The 27,583-nt window shown below is 37.2% G+C and overlaps 1 non-coding gene across 1 annotated transcript; it reads left to right on the top strand.

Moving 5' to 3' along the window:
* Nucleotides 1–13,491: 13,491 nt before the first annotated feature.
* On the top strand, nucleotides 13,492–13,598 carry LOC141636486 (small nucleolar RNA R71). Its single transcript, XR_012541092.1, has one exon. It is a non-coding gene; the product is annotated as a small nucleolar RNA R71 (small nucleolar RNA).
* Nucleotides 13,599–27,583: the final 13,985 nt, after the last annotated feature.

The following is a 27,583-nucleotide window of genomic DNA, read 5'->3' as shown; positions in this document are numbered from 1 at the left end:
TTAGTCTTAAGTTATAATTATTACAATTATAACTTAATACACTCATACTCTAAGTTATAGTCCATTGTACTATAACTTAGGGTGGCTACGTAACACGACATTTTCGAAAGAAAATTTATTTTATATTTTACAAATAATATTTAATGTGTTTTTAATTAATAAAAACGTTTATCCTATTTGGAGTCAAAATTGTCTTTTCAAATATTAAAATAGATTATTATATCTTAAAGGTAATCCTAATTCGTAACAACTTATGAATTGTAGCGATATGTGATCGATTTAGAAATAGAATCTTATTTTACGTAAAAATAGCTGTGTATTTAATAAGTTATCTTTTATCCAAGAAGAAATCAAAATCTTTATCCTACTACAATATTCACGTGTGATAAGCTATTTGTCTATGACACAAATTGCTTAAGGATTGACTTTTGCCTATAAAGCTCATATCTTGTGATCATATGACTCACAGGTATAGCTGTATGTTGTTACAAATTGCACAAATTCTCATTATAGACGGACACTATCCGTCTATACGTATAGTCGGATACCATTTCCCCTCACAAAATACCCATTTGCCATAAAGTGGAAAGCATATGGGGGTGCCTCACCTTTTCCCCCTACCCATTTTATTAGAGGTCTTTACCCGTCTGTTCGCCCCACCCGTTTATACCAAGACCTATTGTACAAATTGAAGTTGTCTTTATCAAATACAACTCCTTGTGTAGCTATGTCCGTAGAATTAGTTGTCTTTTTACAAACAACTACTTAACATTGTTAATAGTGGATTGTCTTTCTAAAGATTTAATTATTAAGAAGTTTAGTTGTTGTCATACACTATTTTTATTTAGTATAAATAGGAGACAATAGGACACGTTAGTGTTTAACGATACTCATTATTACATCTATAGTTAGTTGTAAAAGGGTTTGATTATTTTGTAATCTGTAGAGAGGTACTAAAGTAAGGCTCTGTTCTTTTGGACTGAAACGGATCTGATCTGAACTGAACTGAAGTTATAGGATCTGAACTGAACTGAACTGAACTTATAGGATCTGAACTGAACTTATAAGATCTGAATTGAACTGAACTTATTGGATCTGAACTGAACTTATAGGATCTGAACTGAACTAAACTTATAGGATCTGAACTGAACTGAACTTATAGGATCTGAACTTAACTTATAAGATCTGAACTGAACTTACACGATCTGAATTTAAATTAACTTAAATTAATTTAACTTAAATTAATTTAACTTTATTATTATTATTATTATTATTATTATTATTATTATTATTATTATTATTATTATTATTATTATTATCATTGTTCTTGTTCTTGTTGTTATTATTATTATTATTATTTATTACTATTATTTTTTTATAAAACCGCAACTTTATTATTATTATTATTAAAATAAACGCAAAATTTTATTGAGATTAAACAAATTTTTTACAAGAAATTAATGGACAACCAAGAGAGAACACTGATAAGAAAATATAGTCTAAAACACAAGGTGAAATAATAACATTTTTCCGCTTTATATACATTGGTTTGTTCATACATTATACTACGGTTACATAACGATAAAAAATAATGAGAAGAGTTATAATTTTGATTTAAAAATAATAATGTATATATGTATCGAATAATTAATAATGTCAAATGTTTTTGCGTTGGTTTTAAAAATAATACTTGTATATAAATTTTCTAAACTAAATTTATAGGATCTGAACTTATAGGATCTGAACTGAACTGAACTTATAGAATCCGAATCGAATCGAACTTATAGGATCTGAACCGAACTTATAGGATCTCGAATCGAATCAACTTATAGGATCTCGAATCGAACTTATAGGATCGATCCGAATCGAATCAACTTATAGGATCTGAAGTGAACTTAAATTAAGTGGCTTTAAGTCCAAAAGAACAGGGCCCAATTAATCGAGAATAGTGGACGTAGGCTTCAGAGTGTGAAACTGAACCACTTCAAAATCCGTTGTGCAAATTTATTTATCGCTTGTTTTATTTTCTGTGTGCTAATTATATTTTGAATTTAGTTCATAAATTCAAATTATAAATATCATACTTTTATAAATTCGATCAAAGTCCAAAAAGTGGTAGATACTCAATTCACCCCCTCTTGAGTATTTCATAGGGATCCATAGACTCTTCAATATTATCATTAGTTTGTATATTGTATTGATGTGGATTGTCGTTGGTTTTTCACCAGCTTCTACTTGTCTTGTTTCTTTTGATATATCAGTTCAATTTCTTTTGACAAAAGAGGTGTAGGCTCCCCGTAAGCCAATATTTAAGCTACCCTAATTTACCCTCGGTAAGGTGTATTTTATACTTAGAAGGCACGCATTTTCCACCTAATGACGTCGTATTTTGACAACTTGCTTGGTCCATTAGACTGGGTGAGCACAAAAGCGAGAGATACCCTCGTGGTATTTTAATGTCGTGAGTACCCAATTTCCTACCCACAAACCTAACCATAGATCCCGTAGAACCTTTGATTAGGGCAATTTGTTTTTGTCTAATTCTGGTTGTTCGCAATTTTATCTATATTAATACAAAAGACAATACTCAATCCTCAGCGCGCCAGGTCATTAATGCAACCTCTTTTTTTTTTTTGGAAATTCATGTTATGGTGGGACCGTTAATGTGCAATGTATTTATTTTTCAGATTTCCGTCTTTTCAAACATGCGATAAATTCCGTCTTGCAACAAATTCTATGAAATAATATTCTGAAAAAAATATATGAATTAATATTATGAAATAATTTTATACATTCCGTGTAAATAAAATTAATAACATATAAGTAGAATGAATTACAAATGGGAGTAAATGAAATTGAATTACATAATTTTTAAAACAAAATTAAATAATAATAAAATTACATTATTACGAGAAGGAATTATATTTATATTACGAGAAGGAATTACATTTATATACGGGATAGAACATAAAACGCAAATGAATTACATACATAATTTTTAAAAACTACATGGTACAATAATTTTTGTTTAAAAAATAAATATTGACGGGGTATTTACTTGGAGTATAAAATATTCATGTATTTTGGTTAATATTATTGTACCATGCAGCAACAACATAAAAAATAATTTTTTAAAACTACATGGTACAAAAATTTTTGTTTAAAAAATCAATCATGACGGAGTATTTACTTGGAATATAAAACTCGGCAACTTAACTATCAGCCGCGCACACCGAAAATGGTAGTTGAAAATGATAGACAACCGAGTTAATTTAGTCTTCAACTAGCATTTAAACCAAATTTAAATTTTTTTTACTCTAAAAAAATAAATAAATTTTAATTTAACTTACAAGTGACTCAGATATGCGTACTTCTACTACGACTACTAATGTAGTGTATCATGAAAATTTTCAATTTTTAGAATAACTTGCATATGTTAAACTTGATTATTAGATTATATTTCTTTTATCCGGATGTAAAGTTTTTTATGTATGCAATTTTTATTTACAAGAGTAGATTACGTTATTTCCTCATAAAGCAGTGCATGTGAACACGTGTTTGTAACAAGTTTAAACATTAATTATTTACATCGTTAATTTAGACTAACTAGATAAATATAATAGAAATGCAAAAACAAATATACATCCAAAAACATTAATATCGGCCCAAATACATACCCGTGCAACTTTACACGGGTTTAAAACTAGTTGTATTTAAGATCTCATTATTTCATTTAAAAAAAAAATTCATGTACGATTTAACGAGTTTGCATGAGTAGTAGTAATGTACGTGGAATTTGTTTGCTTTTATTGTATTTGGTCTCATTAGTCATCTTGTCTAACGTGTTCATCTCTAATCACGGTCCTTGTTAACTGTCATGCTAATAGTTCATAGGCCAAAAATTGTGCACATTAATAGAAGAGATTTCAAGGTCTCAGCAGTCATGGACATATGAGGAAGTACATAACACAATAGATACTTGCATATAAATCTCGTATGTCATTATCATTAGATGCATGTTTACATATTTTTTTCTTTATTATTCTCTTTAAAAAAAAATACTATTCTTTTTTTCCAAAAAAATAGGGGTCTTATATTAACTTTTTTATTTTTTTATTTAAAAAAAAAAGTAACTCATTTGTGATCTACTTTTTAAATATTGTCTAACTTTGTCAAAAGAGCGTTTTGAATCCAATTACGAGTCGAATTGTAAATCTAGCGTCTTATGTATCACGCCTGACTTAAAATAACAAGCACTATCAGTCCATCACTATATTTGTGATTTGTCAGTCCGTCTTATTTTAGACCGCCTTATTTTAGATCACAATAAGACCTTTCACAAGTGAGAAGCACATTGATGGTGGGACACCCCCATGTGCTTTCCCACTCACACCCTAAATGAGTTTTTTGTGAGAGGAAATGGTATCCGTCTGATCATTTCAGATGAATATAACGGTCTGAAATAAGAATTTGATTTGTGAGTGGGCAAAGGGGAGAGTAAATTAAGGTACTAAAAATATGGAATGTAAATAGATGTGCATATCACTTTCTACACCTTTATGCTTAGGATGCCGCTAGTGCATTTTGGCTTGTGCTTCATTCAGCCTTGAGCTTATGCAATTATTGCGTGCCAATCAATAGGCAATCACTCCTCATAGATTGTTGTCTTACATAAAATATATTTTGATAGAATTGGGACTATCGTAGTTTTTTTTGAGTTGCATAAATAAAAAATGAGCATATGTCATTTTTATTAGTCACTTGTTCTACTCTTTACCCTTAACTAATAGAATAGATTTGAAATACTTTAAGGCGTATCTCTTTAGTGTAGATCAATCGACCTCTTAGAGTCACCCTGAACGAGGGTGTGCATTTGACCACCTTTTCCATTGATGTGGCTAAAGTCGTATCACCAAACCAAAGTAGCTATAACAATAAGGACTCAAGCAACTGCGACTGTCCCGAAAAAGGTAGGCAAATTCTGGAATGTAGCTAAGAAATAGGATATAAAATGGCTACATGGTTCAAACGGGCTAACAAAAACTGGGTAATGTATGACATATTTGAACAAAAGAACCGCCTTTCCTCATGTACTTAATCATATGAACGCGCAAAAGCTAAGAAACCAATGTCACACTTATGCAGTTTGATATTACATATTCCACAAGGAGACCACACTCTTCAGCCTAAATAACAATGAGACCGGTTTATTAATGTTCCCGGCCTAGGAAGCTCTAAAGACCTCAGAAATTTAAGTGGTTTACCAACAAAATAAAGTCAAATCTACTCGGCATAAGGCATATTGTGACGGTCAAGACTTGAGTAAAGAGCTTTGTTCATCATAGCTAACAGGTCAAAACAATGTACATGGACAACTAGATGGGACTCAAATGCAAAGACAAAGGAAATTATCATCATTGCTACACAATTCACCAAGACTCGACTCAAAATAAATAAAAACATGTTTTTGTATTTTATAATTTTTTTCAATTTTTTTGAAATTTTTGAATTTTTTTCACACAACAATAAATAAAAGCACACAACAGAAATAAACAAACTCCCCCAAACCTAAATGTCACAGTGTCCTCATTGTGACGCCTACAGCATAGCAATCACACAGAAATCCAGCAACCTATGGGACACCACTAAAAAAGGGAAGAGGGGAAAAAAAAAGAAATGCAATAAAACAAAACGAGAAAGATAATACCAGCTGTAATGCAGTAGCCTCCCCCAAACCAGCTGGAAAGAGAGGGATGTAGTGACCAGTTGTCACTACTGGGCTCCATCATCATCATCATCAAAATCATCAATCTCGGCATACAAGGACATTAGTTCAGGATCAGGAACTGGACTACGGCTCGACCACGGGTGACCCTCCTAACACGGCCTCTACCACGACCGCCTCCTAGAACAGCAACAACGGAAGTAGAAGCACTAAACTGACCAAACGGACCTCTCTGGGAGTAAGGAACACCGGCGTCCTCAGGAAAAACAGAAGTAGGCTGAGTGGGGTGGACTGGAGTGTAAAAGGGACGGCCCAAGGCACCATAGGCAGTACTAAACTGTCCGAACTCTGTAGGAGTCACTCCATAGGGGTGGAATACACGACTGTCGTCACCAGGAGTGGTGTAATAGCTAGGTGTCACACCCCGTTACTGTCCCCCCGAAGCAAGAGACATGGCCTTCATCTGTTCCCACATCCGCCGCTCTGTCAAGGCGGTGTTGATGCCCTCATGTAATCTCACCTCTCGTGCAATAACTAGATCAAAATGGTAGCCCGTAGTAGGATAGGCTGTAGGAGGTGGAGGAGGAGCAGGCTGGAATGAGCCAGGCAGATGGGTGGTGGGCCGACGACGTCTCCGGCGCCCACCGGTAGTGGTGGTAGTACTAGACCCAGGAAAAGTGACCCGAAGGTCCTGAGGAATCAGATAAGTAACGGGCGGGGGTCGCTCCATAGCCGTACTCTCCTCAAGGGGGTCTACAGCAGGTAAACGGTCACAAGGTAGAAGCATGTAAGACTCGCCCTGGACCTTCCAGTAATGGTCCTTCCCATTCTTGATGTCAATATAAGAAATGTTATAACGGAGGTGGTCATCATCAGCAAGTGACTCATGGTCATCCATGGGCTCGTAGGGATCATCATCCCTAAAATCACAAACAGCCCTAGCTATCTTGGTGACAAGAGCACCACAATCAAGGTCCCCATACCTCCCAATCATCCTGTCAAAAGCCGAGCACACAAGAGCAGGGGGAGAGAACTGGAATGTCTCCTCCCGATAAGGATTTAGGTAACTAGCAAGGATCAAGACCTCAATAGTGGAGGTCTTGCTCTTGTCGTGCCGGCCATACAACAAATAGCTCAAATACCGTAAAAATAAACGAAGACAAACATGCTGGACGTCCAACAAAGACATAGCACTGACATCCGCATCCGCATAACCGGTAAACAATGAAAAGTATCGAATAGCGAACAGCCCACCAACACTGTATAAATCTCCGTCTGTATGCTTATCTATTCCCAGAATTTCTAACAGACGGTCAAAGGTTAAGGACCGTTCTACGTTAAGCAATCGAAACTTGATAAGGTGGTCACTGGGAAAATAAGTAAATGAGCTTAGAAACTCGAGGGTTAAAGTAGGGTAAGACAGTTCATGGAGTAAGAAAAGACCCTGTAACCCTATCTCATTGAACATGCCATACATAATCTCATCAATCTTTAAAGTTCGTAGAATTTTCCTATCCACGCATCGAGTAGCACTCATGGATTTAGTTAACAAATACTCAAACCTGTCCTTTTGTGCCTTGTCACGGAATTTAATAAACGGGTAATCATCCAAGGGAGACAAGTCGTCCTCAGAAGACACCACTTCTTCGGGAATCACCTCTGGTTGCTGGACCGGGGCTCTCCTTTCTCGAGTCCTCTTATTTCCTTGCCTAGAAGTTGACATTGTCTGCAAGATAGACAAGTAGACAATCATATTTCAACCATAGCACAAGCAGTCCCGGTTTTTGGCAAAAATGGGTCAAAAAATCAATTTTTTAAGACTCAAAATCACAATTAAATCATCCAAAAAGTTAGGGGAACATGAGTATGTATCAAATAATGAAGATTCCAAGCATAAGAACACAATTTCTAACCAATTTAATGCATAATTTCTACCCGGATTTTGAAGAACCCTAATTCCCAAATTAGCAAATTAGGCATGAATTTCAACAAACAAGGGGCTAGAAAGCAAGGAAATAGCAATTGTATACTAGCAATGGAAGATTTAATACAATAAACTCAAGTTTTAAGCAAGAAATTTCAGAATTTTCCGAGACAAAAATAAGACAATTCGGGACTTACCTTGGCAAATATGGCAATGAAATTGCGAAAATAAGCACAAGAGATTGATGCAAACACTTAATAAGCAAGTAAACACAAGTTATAAGAGAGATTTGAAGGTGAATGATGATGAATGAAGAGAGAAAGAGCAATATAAGAGGAATAATGCAGGAAAGTGTCGAAAATAGAAGAAGGGATTTGAAAGAAATAAGACCAATTGAAGCATAAAACCGGTTTAAAGAAAAACGCGGAACCCGGTTTATTTAGGTGCCTCGATCGAGTCGCGCCTCGCTCGATTGAGGAACCAGTTTCCTGACTAGCCAACTTTCGTTTTAAGCTTTTTTTAATTCCTGTATTGGTGCCTAGATCGAGTCACTCCTGGGTCGATCGAGCTCGTAAGTTCCTCGATCGAGTCGTACCTGGCTCGATCGAGGAAGCACCTGATGGCTCCCTTTTTCGCTCTTCGTTACTCATAACTTCAAATTCCGTCAAATTCTTGCAAGAATTACTTGAAAGCATATCAAGTACCCTCTCCTCATCTCTCAAAGTTCAAGGAAAACATAAAAGCAATTACGAAAACTTAAATTGAAATCCTAATTACAAACTAGTAAGTTACAAAACCGAGCTGCCTCTCGGTAGCGCTGGTTTTTGCGGTCCCGCACGACCGTAATTCTTCATCAGTGAGAAGAATCAATGGCAAAGAGGTCCACATCCTCTATTACCCCGACATACGCTCCTTCATGATAGATCTTCAATCGTTACCCATTCACTTTGAAGATTTCCCCTTTGTCAGTTTGCAGTGTAACTGACCCAAACTCGTTCACATCAGCTACAGTGAACGGTCCAGACCATCTACTCTCCAGCTTACCTGGAAACAAACGCAAACGAGAGTTAAATAAGAGAACTTTCTCACCAACATGAAATTCCCCTGGCAAAATATGCTTGTCATGTCACTTCTTCATTCGCTCCTTATACACTCGAGCACTATCATAGGCATGCAGTCGAAACTCATCAAGCTCATTCAACTGCATCAGTCGCTTCTCATCCGCCAGTGAGGGATCCATATTCAGCTCCTTTATGGCCCACATAGCCTTGTACTCGAGCTCCATAGGTAAATGGCAAGACTTGCCATAGACTAGACGGTACGGTGATGCTCCAATCGGTGTCTTGAATGCAGTACGGTAAGCCCACAAAGTATCATCGAGCTTCCGACTCCAATCCTTTCTGTTCTTGCTTACTACCTTTTCCAAGATTTGTTTCAGCTCTCTGTTGGAAATCTCTACTTGTCCACTGGTTTGGGGATGATATGCCAATCCTCTGCGGTGTGTAACGCCATATTTCTTCATAAGGGAATTAAGATGATGCTCATTGAAATGCTTGCCTCCATCACTGATCACTGCGCGAGGCACTCCAAACCGTGGAAAGATAATCTTCTGAAACAGCTTAACAACAGATTTAGCATCACAAGTAGGGGTGGCAATTGCCTCCACCCATTTAGAAACATAAACTACAGCTACTAAAATATACTGATTCCCATGAGAAGTAGGGAATGACCCTTGGTACTCAATGCCCTAAACATAAAAAATCTCCACTTCGAAGATTCCAGTTTGAGGCATCTCATGCCTTTGCGAGATATTGCCCGTCCTTTGACATGCATCACAAGAACGGACAAAAGTAGTAGCATCCTTCAAGATCGTAGGCCAATAAAAACCCAATTGCATTACCTTAGCAAATGTCCTAGAAGGACCATGATGACCACCATAAGAAGAAGACTGACAATGAGAAAGGATGGCACGTACCTCACCCTCTGGAATACATCGTCTGTAGATACCGTATGCGCACTCCTGGAACAGATATGGGTCGTCCCAGAAATATCGCTTCACGTCATGCAAAAACCTCTTCTTCTGCTGATAGGATAGATTAGGAGGAAGCATACCTCCCACCAAATAATTGGCATAATCTGCAAACCATGGAGTATTTGCACCTACAACTAACAGTTGGTCATATGGAAAAGAGTCATCAATGGGCAAGATCTCTCTTCCTGCAAATCTCAGCCTAAATAAATGATCTGCAACAACATTTTCAGCACCAGACTTATCACGGATTTCTAATTCAAATTCCTGTAACAATAAAATCCATCTAATAAGTCTAGGTTTAGCCTCTTTTTTGGTTAAAAGATATTTCAAAGCTGCATGGTCAGTATGAAGAATAACTTTAGAACTAACAAGATAAGCTCTAAATTTGTCTAAAGAATAGACAACTGCAAGAAGCTCCTTCTCCGTAGTAGCATAGTTGATTTGTGCATCATCAAGAGTCTTGCTCGCATAGTAAATGGCATGTAACACCTTGTCCTTTCGCTGCCCCAAAACAGCTCCAACTGCATAGTCACTGGCATCGCACATAATCTCAAAAGGAAGGCTCCAATCCGGAGATCGAATAATGGGAGCTGAGATAAGAGCTTGTTTAATCATGTCAAAGGACTTAACATATTCGTCAGTAAACATAAAAGGTGTATCTTTATGGAGTAGTCGGGTTAGAGGTTGAGCAATTTTAGAAACATCCTTAATAAAGCGGCGATAGAACCCTGCATGACCAAGAAAGCTACGCACACTTTTAACATTAACCGGGTACAGGAGTGGCTCAATTACCTCAACCTTAGCTTTGTCCACTTGAATACCCTTACCTGACACCAAGTGACCGAGTACCACCTCTTCAGTAACCATGAAGTGGCACTTCTCCCAGTTGAGAACAAGGTTGCTCTCCTCACAGCGCTGCAAAACCTTAGTCAAGTTTCTCAAACAGATATCAAAATCAGTACCATACACGCTGAAATCATCCATAAAGACTTCCATAATAGACTCTATGTAATCAGAAAATATGGCCATCATACAACGCTGAAAGGTAGCAGGAGCGTTACATAAACCAAAGGGCATCCTCCTATATGCAAATACACCATATGGACATGTGAAAGTGGTCTTTTTCTAATCGTCAGGATGTATGGGTATCTGAAAGAAATCGGAGTAGCCATCTAGGTAACAGAAATAACTATGACACGCTAGTCTCTCTAACATTTGCTCAATGTAAGGAAGTGGGAAATGGTCTTTCTTAGTGGCCGTGTTCAACTTCCTATAGTCAATGCACATCCTCCACCCTATAACAAGTCTAGTAGTATTCAATTCATTCTTATCATTTTTTACTATTGTAGTACCTCCCTTCTTAGGTACAACTTGGACAGGATTGACCCATTTAGAATCAGATATAGAGAAAATTATACCGGCATCAAGTAATTTCTGTACCTCTTTTCTTACCACCTCCTGCATCGGAGGGTTTAGTCGTCTCTGACCCTGTGAACTAGGCTTGTGGCCTTCTTCCAAATGAATTCGGTGCATGCAAAAATCAGGACTAATACCTTTGAGATCATCAATGCTATACCCAATTGCCTTTTTATGAGTTCTCAAAACAGCCAACAAAGCAGATAGTTGACCTTCAGTTAGGCTAGCATTGACAATCACTGGGTTCATTTCTCAGTTATCAAGGAACTCATACTTAAGATGAGAGGGAAGAGGCTTTAATTCAGGTTTCTTTACCTCAGTTACCTTAGGTGTAGTACCCAAACTATACCCTTTGATGTGGGCATTCCTCTCCAGTTAGAAGCCTCTCAATCCTATGTACTTCTGGACTCCATGAACCCGTCTGATCAGCTGGATCCGAAACCAGGGCAATCTCCAGAGGATCCCTGTCCAAACACATAGGAAGACACTCATCAATAGTAAAATCAACAACATCTATACTATGACAAGTCTCTTCTATCATGGGATGTTTTAATGATTTTTTTCAAGTTAAAAACAATCGTATCATCCCCTACAGCTAGAGTCAATCTCCCTTGCCTAACATCTATAACCGCCCTCGCAGTGTGAAGGAACGGTCTGCCCAAAATGATAGGGATTTGGTTGTCCTCAGCCATGTCTAAGACAACAAAATCAACATGGATGGAGAATTTCCCAATACGAACGGGAACATCCTTCAACACCCCCAATGGGTGTTTAACTGATCTATCGACCATCTGTAATGTCATATTAGTAACTGGCAACGGACCCATATTTAATTTCTTACAGACAGAATACGGCATAACGCTGACACTAGCTCCTAAATCACAAAAAGCCTTACTAATAGCAAGATTACCAATATGATAAGGGATAGAAAAACTTCCTGGATCCTTTAATTTAGGTGGTGAATTGATTGGCAACATGGCACTGCACTTCTGAGTGTAAGCAATAGTTTCCACCGCGTCAAAGGATCTCTTCCTTGTCAAAATCTCCTTCATGAATTTCGCATAAGCCGGCACTTGAGTAATTAATTCAGTGAAAGGGACACTTACTTGTAGATTCTTCACGACCTCCATAAACTTACCGAAATGCTTGTCCAGCTTGGATTTTTGTTGACGATGAGGAAAAGGTAGTGCAATAGTTATGGGCTCGGCTTGCTTGACCTTAGAAAAAACTTTTGAAACACCGTCAGTTGTCGAAGAGGTGCCTCGATCGAGTCGAGGGGTGACTCGATCGAGCTGGCTGGTTCCTCGATCGAGCCGGGGCTGACTCGATCGAGGATCCTTTGCAAGTTCAGCTCCTTCGTCTTTTTTGCTTTTATCGTCAGCTCGTGTTTCAACCTCGTCAGGTTCTTTTTCATCGTCACTAAGCTCCAAATTACCCAATCCTTTGGGATGCATATAAGGGACCTCATCAACAGTAATGGGCACTTCATTCTCAAGGCTTTGTAGGTCGGGATTCGCATAAGAAGTACCGCTCCTCAGCTGAATAACATTAGCTTGCTCGTGAGCTTGTTTACCTTGAGGAGGAAGACCTATGACCTGTTTCGATGGGTTTTGAAGTGCCATCTGAGCCACTTGATTATCTAGCATCTTGTTATGGGCAATTAGCTCAGAAATTTGAGCCGTCTGCTTCTGCTGCATCGACAAAGTTTGTTGCAAAAGATTGCGCAACTCTGCCATCTCATTGTTTGGAGCTTGTTGAGGAATTTGTTGAGGAGTTTGCTGAGGAGGCTGTTGATAATGGTTGTTAAATTGCTGGCCTCCTTGATTTTGCCTCTGATATCCCCCTGGCGGTTGATTACCGCGATTGTTGGGAGGGACATAAACATTATTCTGTGGCTACTGCGGGGTTTGTACATTCTGACTGAACCATTGAAGGAATGGGTGTTCCATCGTTCTTTCATTGTAAAAATTGGAGAAGGGTGTACCTTGTGCACCCTGTCTGTAGGCCTGAAAAGCATTAACCTGCTCCAATGTACTCATGTAATCAGCTGCACCATGACCATCTAAACCACATCTAGCACAAGAGTCCTCTACTTGCTGACTCATGGCATGAACTCTCTCCTTGCTACCCAATGATTGGGTAGTCTTTATCTCAGCAATCTGGGCAGAAATAGTCTCCAGCTGTGCCGCCAGGACACTATCAACACCAGTACCTCGCGTACTTCCCCTAGGATTTCCATACCTGGCGGTATGGGTAGTAATCTGATCAATTAACTTTCATGCGTCACCATCATTGGTGTTATCCTGAAACCTCCCATTAGCAGAAGAATCCAAAAGGGCACGATGATTGTCATACAACCCGTTATAAAACTGGTTGCAAAGAAACCACTTTGGGAAACCATGATGGGGAACAGATCGGACTAAGCGTTTGAAGCGAGTCCAGGCTTCATTCAAGTCTTCATTAGCTCCTTGCTTGAAACTGGTAATTTGATTTCTCAGAGCATTAGTCTTTTGAGGTGGGAAGTACCTCTTGTAGAAAGCAAGAGCCAAGGAATTCCAGTCGGTAACTCCCTCATTATCCATATCCATATCTCTCAAGCACTCAGCAGCTCCATCTTTCAGAGAGAAAGGAAAGAGCACCTGCTTAACCTGATCTTGTGTCACTCCAGCTATTAATGGAATAGAACAGCAGTAGGTGACAAATTTCTCCATATGTGTCGCAGGGTCCTCAGCAGCTGTCCCTCCAAACATATTTCGTTCCACCAAATTGATATAAGATGGCCGAATCTCAAAAGTTCCATTGGTAGTAGTGGGTAGCTTAAATCCTTGTGGGATAGAAGCTAAGGTCGGCTCAGAGTGACTGGCTAGAGTAGGCATGATGGTAGTTTCGGGAATATCGATCGTGGATGGAATTTCGAGAATAGGAATGTCGTCCTCTTCCTCTTCGTAGGACCGATCGGCTGACTCTGTTGAGCTCGCCGTTTCGACGTTAAGTATACTCAAGTCTTCTACTTGACACACTTCTTGATTAAATTTCCGTCTGTAGCGAAAAGTCTTCTCTGGTTCAGGATCAAAAGGAATAATCTCGGACCTATTTGACCTGGGCATACACGGAACTAACAAGAGAAGTGTGAGAACGGTCTCAAGGAACTGGGTTCCCTGAGACAAAAAGACAAAATAAACACAAACAAACTAAACGACAAGTATCGAATCCACAGGGAGGCGGTAAAAGTTAAGTCTGTAAATATTTAAATTGTCTAAAGGTAACCGTTTTCTGGAGGGTTTGTTTTGTTTTGATCTAATCAACTAATTGCAAGTAATTAAAAAGAGGTTTAAACAGTAATATTAAAGGTCTAGGACTTCCGGTTCACTAAGTCAATTATTTGGGGATTATTAATCAATTGCTAAATCTATCAAGCTGTTTAAGGTCATAAGATCGGTCGACTCAATTATGCCCTTTAGATCGACTCTAACATGCGGTCTCTATAATTAGATACAATCTATTTGATTATCGCAGCCTATATTAATTCTAACCCGGTCGACGATAGGATTAATTCGCTACACTAATTAATAACTCAGGCCTTAAGGTAATTAACTAGAAGAAGAACAATAATCAAACAACAACTTATGCGATATCAATAGCAATTAATCAATTTTCCCTTTTAATTAACCTAGATCCCCTTCATCCTAGATGAGGAGATTAGCTACTCATAATGATAACAACAACAACAATGATTAAGATTGAAAATATAATTAAAAGCATGAAACAATAATCAATTAACATAAAACGCTGAACGATTAATTAATGAGGAAAGATTAGTACCGTAACAAGGAAGGATTAGGGTTCTAAGAGAGTATCCAGCAGTATGAAAGTAAAATAATACGTACGTCTCTAATAAAAACACGAGTTTCTAATTTATAACAAAAGATAACTGTTTTAGGAAAATCCGGAAAGAAATCTGCCAGAGAGGTTCCTCGATCGAGCCAGAGGCGACTCGATCGAGGACAGTTGCTCGATCGAGCCAGAGGTGACTCGATCGAGGAACCATCTTCACAGACGTCTTCCTCCTTTCATTCACTTCTAGCCTTCGTGCTCCCTCGTTCCTCGTGCCATGCTTCGTGTATTCTGCTATGCCGTCTCCGCCATGCTAATCTTAGCTTGATCATGCTCATAACGAGTCATTTCTGCATCAAAAGACAAAATAGCGGCAGTATCGACAATTCATTGAAACAAGGCATATAAATGATATAATAGGCACGAAACGGTATGTAAAATGGTATAAAGGGAGCTATAAAAGTATATATAAAAGTGATACATCATCCATCTTCAGTGGTGTGATAATTCCTTGATCACCGTGTCTCTAGCTAGGTAACCTCTAAGTTTGGAGACTCAATCTTTTTACCCGATTCGTCAATTTTCCATATTTCAAATGACTAAAAGATTCTTCAATTTTCCGTATGACTACCAAATGAGCACAACTCTATCTACCAAATTCGTCAATTTTCCATGTTTCAAATGACTACTAGACGAGAACAATCTCATATAATCGATCAATTATCCAAATATTATTATTCAATCCCATAGGTGCTAGAAAACTAGCTCAGAAAAAGAAAGAGAGGCGATTATGAACCCTAACTCAGAAACCCTACGCAGCCTTCTTCTTGCTCAATTTTCTGCTTGATTTCTCCTTAATGGCACGTAATTCTTCGAGTAAAACGAAGCATAAGCATTCCAGTAGGCTTCAAAAGTTGAAATCAGCAGGGAAAAGAATGGATAGTACTAAGAAGGATAAGAAAAAAGGTCCTGCTGAAGAGGACGTGACAAAGACAAAATCCATGCAAGAAATCAATGGAGTTCCTGGTCTCAAATTTGACGATGATGCTCTTGAAGAGGAGGTTGTCGTAGAGGATATGGACGATATTGATGACTTGGTGGAGGATGTTGATGACTTAGCAGATGAAAACACTCCTGAGAATAATATTTGGATCACCAAACGGGGAAGGAAAAGTGTAGTGGGGGAGGAAGATGAGGAAAATGTTGAAACATTGGTACAGTTTACCAAAGAGGATACTCAAGAGGAGGTAGACTTTTGGAATAATGCTGTATATTGCTTTGTGCTTGGTGCTAACCCGCCATGGGAAATCCTTCAAGGATTCATACATAGAATATGGCACAAACACAATGTTGATAAGGTATCTTTTCTACCCAATGGAATCTTTCTGGTTCGGTTCAAAGGGTAGAAGGATAGAGAAGATGTTCTGAATGCAGGATACTTTATGTTTGATAATAAACCATTGATAGTCAGACCTTGGAATGCTGAGGTTGAATTGTTAAAAGAAAATATCAAAACGGTGCCAGCTTGGATCAGAATTCATGAGCTACCCCTGAGATTTTAGGGTAAATGTCTCCCAACTGTTGCTGGACTTATTGGCAAATTTCAGAAAGCAAATCAGGCCACCACTGAGAAAACAAGACTTGGATTTGCACGTGTAATGGTCGAGCTTAATGTTGGGCAAAAATTTCCAGATAAAGTGAGATTCTTAGATGAAGGTGGAAAGGTAGTTTGCCTGAAAGTGGAATATGAGTGGAAGCCTTCAGTCTGTAGCAAATGCAAAGGTATAGGGCATGAATATCAGGCGTGCAGGAAGTCCCCTGTACTGCAGATGCAGAAGCCAGTCCAGAAGGAATGGAGGCCTGTGCAAAAACATAATATACCAGTGCAAGGAACGAGTTCTAGGCAGGAGATCAATTCAACCACTCCTAGCAGGCCTATAACAAACAACACAGCTATTGCAACTCCACTAGCAGGGAGCCCTAAGGCTCCTTCATACAAGGAAGCTGTTGAGGGGGAAGTCACTCCTAAGGTTGGTATTGGCCAACAGGGTAACTCTCAATCCCCCAGTTTAAATGAATAATATTGGTTTTTGGAATGTGAGAGGGTTAAAGAGTGTACATAAACAGAACACAGTTAAATGGTTTCTTTACAATAAAGATGTTGGCCTTTTTGGCTTACTTGAGACCAAAATAAATGGTAGGAATGTTCATAATGTTACCTCTACTATGCTTGATGGATGGTGTGTCACAACTAATAGTCATTGTCATAAAGGAGGCGGGGTGTGTGGATCATGTGGAGACCTAACTGCTTGATGTGGTGGTTGATCGCATGATGCTCGGTTCATTCACACTAAGGTTACATCAAGAATATCTCAACAATCTTTTTGGCTAACCCTAGTATATGCTTTCAATGATGGGACTGATAGACGGGTGTTATGGAGTAACTTGGGGATGATTGCAAGAAGATGCAAAGGGCCTTGGGCTATTGCATGAGATTTTAATACTGTGATTAATCTTATGGAGAGGTTGGGTGGCAATACTAAACAAAGTGATATGGATGAGTTTATTGACTGCTTAGATGAGTGTGGTATGACTGATATAGCTGCAAATGGGGCTTACTATACCTGGACTAATAAGCAAGAACCTTCTACTAGGGTCTACAGCAGGCTGGATAGGTTTCTAATCAATCAGGAATGGCTAAATGGGTATCCTGATATGAGGGCACATTTCCACCCTGAAGGCTTGTTTGATCACTGCCCATGCACAGTGAGTAACATTCTTGTTGGGGATAAGAAGAGGGCTAATTTTAAATACTTCAATATGTGGAGTAAATCTTCTTCTTTTTTGATTAAGGTCCAAGAGGAATGGAATAAGCATTATGAGGGACATAAAATGTTCTCTGTGGTGAAAAAATTGAAGGCCCTAAAATTTCCCTTGAAGAGTTTAAATAGGGAATGTTTTGCTGATATAGAGACTAGTGCAAACATTACTGAGTCTGACCTGCTGGCAATCCAAAACCAGCTGGTACAGGATCCTCAGAATGCTGATCTGATTACAAGAGAGATTGAAACTGCTACTAAGGTGAGGGACTTGATAGAGACCAAAAACAGTTACCTGAAACAAAAAGCGAAATTGCAGTGGCTAGAAGCTAGGGACAGTAATACAGCATATTTTCATGCCTCAATTAAGAAGAGAAACAGTCTGAATAAGGTAACTCAAATAGATGACCAATATGGCAGGACCTGTACTGATAGTCAGAGCATTCAAAATGCTTTCTTAGACTATTATCAAACTTTGTTGGGTAATCAAAAGCCTACAGAAAGGGTGAGACATCAGGTTATGGCTGAGGGACAATACTGTAATCAGGATCATGCTGCTATACTCAGTACTGCAGTTTCAGATGAGGAGATTAAAGCTGTATTCTTCTCTACTCCAATTGACAAATCCCCTGGACCAGATGGATATACGAGTGCTTTGTTTAAAGACAGTTGGGATATAGTTGGAGGTGAGGTGTGTGCTGCTATCAAAGATTTCTTCTCCACAGGGCAATTACTGAAACAAATAAATGCTACAAACATAACTCTTATCCCTAAATGTGATAGACCTAGTTCAGTCAAGCAGTTCAGGCCAATAGCTTGTTGTAACATGATTTATAAGGTGATTTCCAAGCTGCTATGTAATAGACTAGCTCAGGTGCTACCTGACCTTATTAGTGAGAATCAAGGTGCTTTCATAAAAGGTAGGTCTATTATAGAGAATGTCCTCATCTGTCAAGACCTTGTGAAAAGGTATAATAGGAAAGCTGTGTCCCCACGATGCCTCTTCAAGATTGATCTGCAAAAAGCATATGATACAGTTGAATGGGACTTTGTTGAGCAGCTATTCAGAGGATTCCAGTTCCCTGAAACCTTCATTCAAAGGGTGATGACTTGTGTAAGAACTACCTCCTTCTCTCTTTGTCTCAATGGGGGTCAATTTGGCTACTTTCAAGGAAGGAGGGGACTTAGGCAAGGAGATCCCATATCCCCCCTCATCTTTACTATGTGCATGGAGTACTTAACCAGAATGATCAAGTATGCCACTGTTAGATGGCCCTTCCATTACCATCCTCTGTGCAAAGCCACAAAATTGAACCATTTGATTTTTGCAGATGACCTGCTTATGTTTTGTAAGGGTGACACTCAGTCTATTGTTTTACTTCTAAGAGCATTCTCTTCATTCTCCAAAGCTTCTGGACTTACAATGAACAACTCAAAGTCAGAAGTTTACTATAATGGGGTAGCTCAGCAGGTCAAAGATGATATCCATCAGTTTGCAGGGTTTGAGGAAGGGACAATGCCTTTCAGATATTTGGGTGTACCAATACAAGCAGGGAGGTTGACAAAAAAAGAGTGCAATATCCTGACTGAAAGAATGGTGGCAAGAATAAGAAGCTTAGGTGCCAGGAAGTTATCTTATGCAGGGAGGATAACTCTTATTAATGCTGTGCTAAATACTCTCTACTCTTACTGGGCAGGGATTTTTTTGATTCCAAAGAATGTGATCAAGAGAATAGAAGCCATTTGTAGAAACTTTCTCTGGGATGGTAGCTCTGAATATCACAAGGTACCCCTTGTCGCCTGGGAAACTGTTACTCTCCCAAAGAATGAGGGTGGCCTTGGTATCAAAAGAGCTCTTACCTGGAATTATGCTACTATAGGCAAACTGGTTGATTGGGTCTATACAAAATCTGACAGACTATGGATCAAGTGGGTCCATCAGCTCTATATCAAGGATAAAGACTGGCACAATTACTCTCCTCCTTCAGATGCTGCTTGGGCTTGGAAAAATATCTGTAAAATAAAAGAGATGATGAAAACTGGTTATGTAGCTAATACCTGGATTCTTAACTCTAAAGGGTACACAGTTAGCAGTGGCTACGAATGGCTTAGACATAAGCAACCTCAACAGCACTGGACTCCTATGATATGGAGTAACTGGAACATCCCTAAGCATGATATCATCACTTGGATCAGTATGCATAAGGGACTAAAAGTGAAAGAGAAACTGTTCAGATTGGGATGCTGCACTGATGACAGGTGCATCATCTGTGACAGGGAAGTTGAGACTCAGTCTCATTTGTTTTTCGACTGTCCCTATAGCAACCAAGTACTGCTACTGTTGGAACAGTGGTGTGGCTTCAGAATACATGTCAGCATGCTTGGAGGACTGCAAAATGCCAAAAACTGTCTAAAACAGCAAGTTCACTACCTGCTGTGGAATGCTCTTTACTACCATGTATGGAGTCAAAGGAATGCTGCTCGTATTCAGTCTGTTCTCATCAGACCTCAGAAACTGGCTGAAATGATCAAGGATGAGGTATGTCGCAGGATAAAAGTCAAGATGGGTAGGAGTCCTAGTAGGAATGATAGCACATGGTTGAGGAAATGGGGCTTATGATATTAGTTGTGATACAATTTGATAGGAGGTTAAGTTGTTTGTAAACTTAATGCTTTACTTATGTAGCATCCGTGATGGCTTGGTAGTGGAGACTTAGTGCCTGTACTAAGTCCTTATCTTGTATGTACCTATTTTTTGAGCTTATATATACCCTCTCACATTTTACCAAAAAAAAAAAAAAAGAAAACTAGCTCACAAATATTCACACCAAAGACTCTCATAAGTCAACAAAAATTCCGGTCAAAGTTACAAACAACTCTAGTGATAGAAGTCTCATAAATTCATAAGAGCCAAATATTATGATCTCAAAAGAGATACAAATCCAGTGTCAAACGACTTAAAAGTTCAAAAAACAAAAAGTCCATCCTAAGTTGCAACCAAATCCAGCGTAAAGTCTCAAAACCCACAAGGCAAAAAATTCAAGTCGAAAATTGCAGAATAGTCATTTTTTATTTCTCAGAAATTTGGAAATTACAATTCCAGATAGTCATTTTTCATTTCTCAAACGAGTCAATCCACAGTTACATTGTCTCCATTCCTCTTGGGACTATCCTTTCATTCATTTAGGTGAGCGAGAGAGATGCACAGATTTTCAGTGTCTTCTAACACCATAGAACCTTCTACTCCATTCCATTTATCATCCTCGTTTAGCATTTAAGATTTCGGGGGATGTACACTAAATTTATACGGTCACAAAAGTATTTTGTTTGTATGGTATTAGTTTTGCTTAACTAGTAGAGCTTGGTACTTTAAAAAGGGCAAAACCCATCAAATATAACTCAAATTCACATGTCAAATAAAAATGATACACATTCTCCACACCAGAGAATTGTGAAGGTTACTTTTGAGTAAGAATTTTAGTTAGTGTCCAGTCTTTCAACTTGGATCACATTTGGGTCAGACCCCATTTTTTTCAAAATCTTTTCAAAAAAGAATCTCAATCCAAACGTTTAAAAAAAAACAAGATTTTTTGCATTCATCATATGTGCATCATATCTAGGACATACATTTGCATTCTAGGTGTCATATATTTGTCACTAACTGCTCCAATTGATTACTTTGTCATTCATCTTCAGATTCATCTGAAGTGGGGGCTTTTCATAAGGTCTTATCTTCTTGTAAAATAAAATTTTGCAAATTTCCAAATCATTGCTTGCGAAAAGTTCCAGTTTAATCTTTATGCGCAATAAAATTTTGCGAAATTCCAGCCCATTTCGTGAAATAAAATTTTGCAATTTTCAAATCTAGCTTTTTTCGAAATAAAATTTGGAAATTAAACTTGGTCGGCAGGCCGTAATACGCATTTAAGTTCTTAAAATAAAATTTTATGAACTTGCCTTTTTTCGAAATAAAATTTTGCAATTTTCAAATCAATTGGTCGACAGGCCGTGACATGCATCCAAGTTCTTAAAATAAAATTTTCTGAACTTGCGTTTTTGCAAAATAAAATTTTGCAATTTTAAAATCAATTGGTCGGCAGGCCCCGACATGCATCTAAGTTCTTAAAATAAAATTTTCTGAACTTGCCTATTTGCGAAATAAAATTTTGCAATTTTCAAATCAATTGGTCGCAGGCCCTAGGGATGGCAGTGGGTCGGGGACCCGACCCAGACCCTTTGGGTCGGATCCTAATGGGTTGGGTCTGGGTCTGAATTTTTGAGACCCGATCGGGTATGGGTCTTAGATAAATATTTCGGATCCAGGTCTGTGTCCGATTTATGGGACCCGGACCCGACCCTTAGACACGTAAACAAAAAAAAATTAAATAATTTTTTTTAAAAAACCACCTAATATGTTAAAAATTTTACAAATAACCACCTAATATGTTGTTTTTTTACAAATAACCACCATAGTTTCAACTTTACTAACAAAATCAACACCTAAGTTTAATTACGTTGACGATTTTACTTAAATCGGACCCTTTTACGACTCTACGACTTAAACTTACATAAAATTTCTTAAACTACCCTTCATTATTATCCACACCCAACTCAAACATACTTCACTTCACTCAAAATTTAATTAAACATAAAACCCCCAAATTCAAGTGAGATAGAACCCTAATTTTGATTCAATCCAATTAATTGAAGGGTAAATATTGACAATGAAGAACTAGATGAACTAGAAGTGACTGAAGGAGTATGCGTGTAATTGTGTTTTGCATGCAGTTAGGTCTAAATTTTAGGTGAAGTAGGATAATTAGGCATTGTTATAAATCTTTTCGTTGAGTATAGATTTTCAACAATTTCATTTTGTACAACTTACTTTTAACAAAAGCTTGATTTGGTTCCTATAAGCTTGCGTTGGCTTATGCCTGTTAGTCTATTATTTGTTCTCAACTGTTTGTATTTGTGGATTATGAATGAAATTGGAAGCATTGTTGATCATTAGAGGGGTTATTGGCAGCTACTTCCAAATTAGTTACTGTACTTCGTCTTTCCAAACTGGGCAAACTAAGATTTGGAGAGAGATACTTGAGCATGCTCAAGAAGAAAAATGTTAGATCCAATAAAAAAAACATAAAACCCTAATTTATCCACAAGATTTGCAATGAAAAACTAGAAGGGGCTAAAGGAGCATGCGTGAATGCAGCAGGGAAGAAGTAGTGATTGAAGAAGTATGAGTGGCTTTAATTGATTTGAGGATAAATTAGGGTTCTTTCTCACTTGAATTTAGGGATTTTATGTTTAATTGAATTTTGAGTTGAGGGAGTGAAGTGAAGTATGTGTGAGTTGGGTGTGATTAATAATGAAGGGTAGTTTAGGAAGTTTTACTTAAGTTTAAGTCGTAAAGTCGTGAAATGGTCGGGTTTAAGTAAAATCGTCAACGTAACTAAATTTAGGTGTTGATTTTGTTAGTTAAGTTAAAAATATGGTAGTTATTTCTAAAAAATAACATATTAGGTGGTTATTTGTAAAATTTTGAACATATTAGATGGTATTTTACAAATAACCCTTAAATAAATAATTAACCTTACAAAAGCAGCGGTTCCTTACTTCCTCCTATTCCCAACTATTTCCTTTCTGTGTCCTAAACTACAACCCTAAACTCACCTCCATCAACCTCCATTAATTTACCTCCAAAACCACATCTAAAAAGGTTCGTTTCTAGCAGCAAAGATATGGTTTTTGTCATACAGATACTCATCATCTCCTCTCACATTTTCTCTCGTTTTTCTGTGTTGTTTCTTTATCTTCCCCAGTTCCCAGTTCCCAGATCCCTAAATTCCGCTTTTCATATGGCTATGTGACCTATGTCTCTCTTTCCTTATTGGCCCATTTGCTTCTTCTCTTACTGCTAGAGGCAAGGAACAATAATTCATATTGAATCAATTGATGATGATGATGAATGAATGAAAAAGTTGATTAATAGGAGAAACAAGTGAAAGATCTCATCTTTATAAGGTTAATTATGTATTTTTGGAGTTTGAACTTTGAAATCTCACTGTTTGTGTTTGATTTCTAATGCCATTTTGGAACTTTGAAGCCCCTGACATTATTCCGGGTACATCTTTCAAAAAGGCATTATCTACTCTAGACTCGTGGGTAGACCCGACCCGTACTCATCGGTTATGGGTATGGGTCTGATAATTTTAGACCCTATAGGGCCTGGATCGGGTCCCGGTTTTACTGGACCCGACCCATACCCGACCCATTGCCATCCCTAGGCCCTGACATGCATTTGTGTTGTTAAAATAAAATTTTTTGAACTTGCCTTTTTGCGAAATAAAATTTTGCAATTTTCAAATCACTTGGTCTGCAGGCCCTGACATGCATTTGACTTCTTAAAATAAAATTTTCTGAACTTGCCTTTTTTGCGAAATAAAATTTTGCAATAATTTTCAAATCAATTGATCGGCAGGCCCTGACATGCATTTGAGTTCTTAAAATAAAATTTTATGAACTTGTCTTTTTGCGAAATAAAATTTGCATTTTTCAAATCAATTGGTCGGCAGACGCTGACATGCATTTGAGTTCTTAAAATAAAAATTTTTGAACTTGCCTTTTTGCGAAATAAAATTTTGCAAATCCTAGTTTGTAAAATCAGATTTTACATTTTAATCCCTTTTCAAAATTAAATTTTGAATTCCTCGGTCGGCGGGCCCTGACACACATTCGAGCTTGTGAAATCAGATTTTGCAGGTTCACTTCTACGCGAAACAAAGTTTGGCTTTACCAGACTCTAGAACAGCTAAACAAAGTTTGGCTATACCAGATTCCAGACCGGCGAAACAAAGTTTTGCCATGTCAGCTTCCAGATTGGTGAAACAAAGTTTTACTAGCTTCACTCCAGATGAGTAAAACAAAGTTTTGCTAAGCCCAGCTTCAATTCCAGCTACTCCAGACAGGTAATATAAGAGGCACAGGTACGTTTCTTAACCTTTATCTGTCCCGACCGGACTACTTTGATCTTCGTCTTACTCAGACTCGGTCAAAATGGGGGCTTCTGTAGACACCTCAAAGTTGTATACTAGCCTTACGGGAACCCGATGATGAGGTTCAAATTTAATGACTAATATAAAATTTGACAATGTCATAATTAAAGGCTCTTTACGCTTATTATCCGAGAAACCAGTAAAATGGCTTAAAACCATCCTTAAATGGTTAACCCTCTATTTCCATTTTAGCCCATTTTAATATATTATTGGCATAAAACCAATAGATAAACTGAGGAGGAATGATCATGTTACTAAACCCTGTAATCCCCTATAAAATCTAGTGCAAAACAGTGGCGGAAACACTGTCGAATGGGATTAAATACACAAAGATAAAAGTTCTAACTGTTATAAATTGAGAATGTATAAAATTCTCAAGGATAAAATTAAATGGTTAAGTCTAAACAAATGCCACTTTTATAAAAAGGGCGAAAATAAAATTCCTCAAAAGTGTTAAAACTAAAAACCATAAAAGAAAGCAGAAAATGCAGTAGGATCTCGCAAACTACTCGCTAGCTCACACAAAAAATCCCAAAGAAAGCTAATACCCGTCATGTTATAAACATAACAGACCACAATCATGTGGGGAGTAACTCGACGTTCTCCCGGCCATATCACATGATATAAATGTTACAGATGCAAATAATATATCAAAGTAATTGAAATGTTATAAAACATAAGTAACAAAATATGATTACCAAATCACGTTAACCAACGTGCTGCATGCTTAAAAGCAAAATTCCTCAAATGATAGAATGGAAATAATATAGTTCAGGCTAGATATTCACTTTAGCTATACTCCTTGACACCGCAGCATCTTACACTAGTTTCGGGAACTCAGTGTCACGCAAAGGTGACCAACTCCAAGTTCGCTCACTAGACAACAAGCTATAATAGGACACGTCTTACCACGCAAAGGCGAAGTCCTAGTCTAAGTACATGTACATGACTCTACGCGACAATCTGTACACGCAGATACCCAATCTTATAGCTGTATAAGAACCCGTATGCCTTAGTTTATTATTCTTTGCCTTTACTTTCATTATTCCAAACTTAAAAGTATTCCAAGTGATATAGTATATTATTCAAATGGTTCGTAAGTGAACTACACTTTTATTTTCCTTGAATTAGAAAACTTAAACTTAAAACCAAAAGTATAAAATTTATTTAAGGACTTTAAATAAATTAAGTTACTGAAATTAAACTTTAAAGACCATCCTTTGACTTAAGGTACTTTAGTAAAGACTTATTACTTAGGCTTTAATGAGACGGAGTTCTACATTAGTTTATAAAACTGAACAGCAGTATTGTAAAATTTATAATTAATTACAGAAAAATCTAAATGACACAAGGCCAATTTTCATGGTTTCCTATAGCTTTTATCTACAACTTTCATGTTTTGACAAACTTTAAATTAGGAAAGTATCAGGGGTCTAAAAATGCATTTCTAAAAACTGTCAGAAAACGTCACCCATAATGTTTCAGTTCATAAATCTACTTTTAGAAAACATTTTAAGGCAAGGCATAATTTTAAACATAACTAAACATGATAAATCTTCATTGAGAAAAAGATTAGCTACTGTATCAAAAGCAAAATATCTTTTAAAAATGAATCTTTGAGAGAAGTCAGAAACGCGTTTTACAGACGAGCTGTTCACAAATAATTTATTCTGACCAAACTGTAAGTTTAAATCTTATGAAAATTTTTATACAGCCTCTACACTTTAAAATAACAGGAGTTTATTCTTTACACTTTTGCAAATTCGAAATATAAACAGGTGATATGATTTTTACAAACAGACGAACATATTTGACAGATTTAACAACGGTTTCCATCAAACTTGTAAAATACACCATAAATCGAAAATAATGATTGAAGACCTACAAATTTATACACAACCTAATGCTCCATGTCTCTGCCATATACTAAAATATTGTAAATTTACAATTTTATTTAATATTTTTAACATAATTAAAACTGAACAAATCGCTATAATCGCGAAACCTGCGTCAATACTTTAAATTACGAAATAAATATTAAAACTCCAAAATAATTACCACGAAAATTCATGGTATCTTAAAATCAACTATTAATTCCAGAAAAAAAAAATTTACATCAGTTTAAATTATAAAAACGAATTATTAAAACCCTAATATCAAAACCATCGATTTGATCATAAAACTTGTAAATCAACCAAAATAAATTCCTATTGACAAAATAAAATTTATACATAGTCAAAATAGATTATGGATATCAAGAGATCAGAAAGTAAAGGTTTCGAAAATCATATGTATCAATAAATCTTTATAAAACCACAAAAAAGCAATAATACATACAACTACAACAATTAATCAATGCAATACCGAGTAACGTCGTAGTTACCTTGTTACGAATCCGAATCCACATATGCTAGCATTTAATATCTCCTCTACAAACCCTTAGAAAAGGATGAACGGATGATGAGGAAAGGTCGATCGAAATAAAGAAGCAAGAAGGCAAGCGCGTACGTAGATTAATTTGTAAAACGGAAATAAAGAAGCAAGAAGGTAAGCACGTACGTAAATTTTATTTTTGCGAAGAACGGCGGAAGCGATGGGTTGCTCTTATTATTTTTTGTAAAAGAGAAGTTATGAATAGCTCCTCTTCAGTCTTCACGGTTCAAGTGAGAAAGAAATAAGGAGACTTGAGTCTTCTAAAACACTAACATAAGATGCTAATAGGAATAGGTCAAAGTGGTTACAAAAGATAAGATGGTTAGCAAATAAATAAGAAAGAAA

The sequence above is a fragment of the Silene latifolia genome, chromosome Y (assembly GCF_048544455.1).
Source record: "Silene latifolia isolate original U9 population chromosome Y, ASM4854445v1, whole genome shotgun sequence".
NCBI lineage: Eukaryota > Viridiplantae > Streptophyta > Magnoliopsida > Caryophyllales > Caryophyllaceae > Silene > Silene latifolia.
Note: the sequence above shows the minus strand (reverse complement) of the source record. Positions and strands in the feature narration are given on the sequence as shown.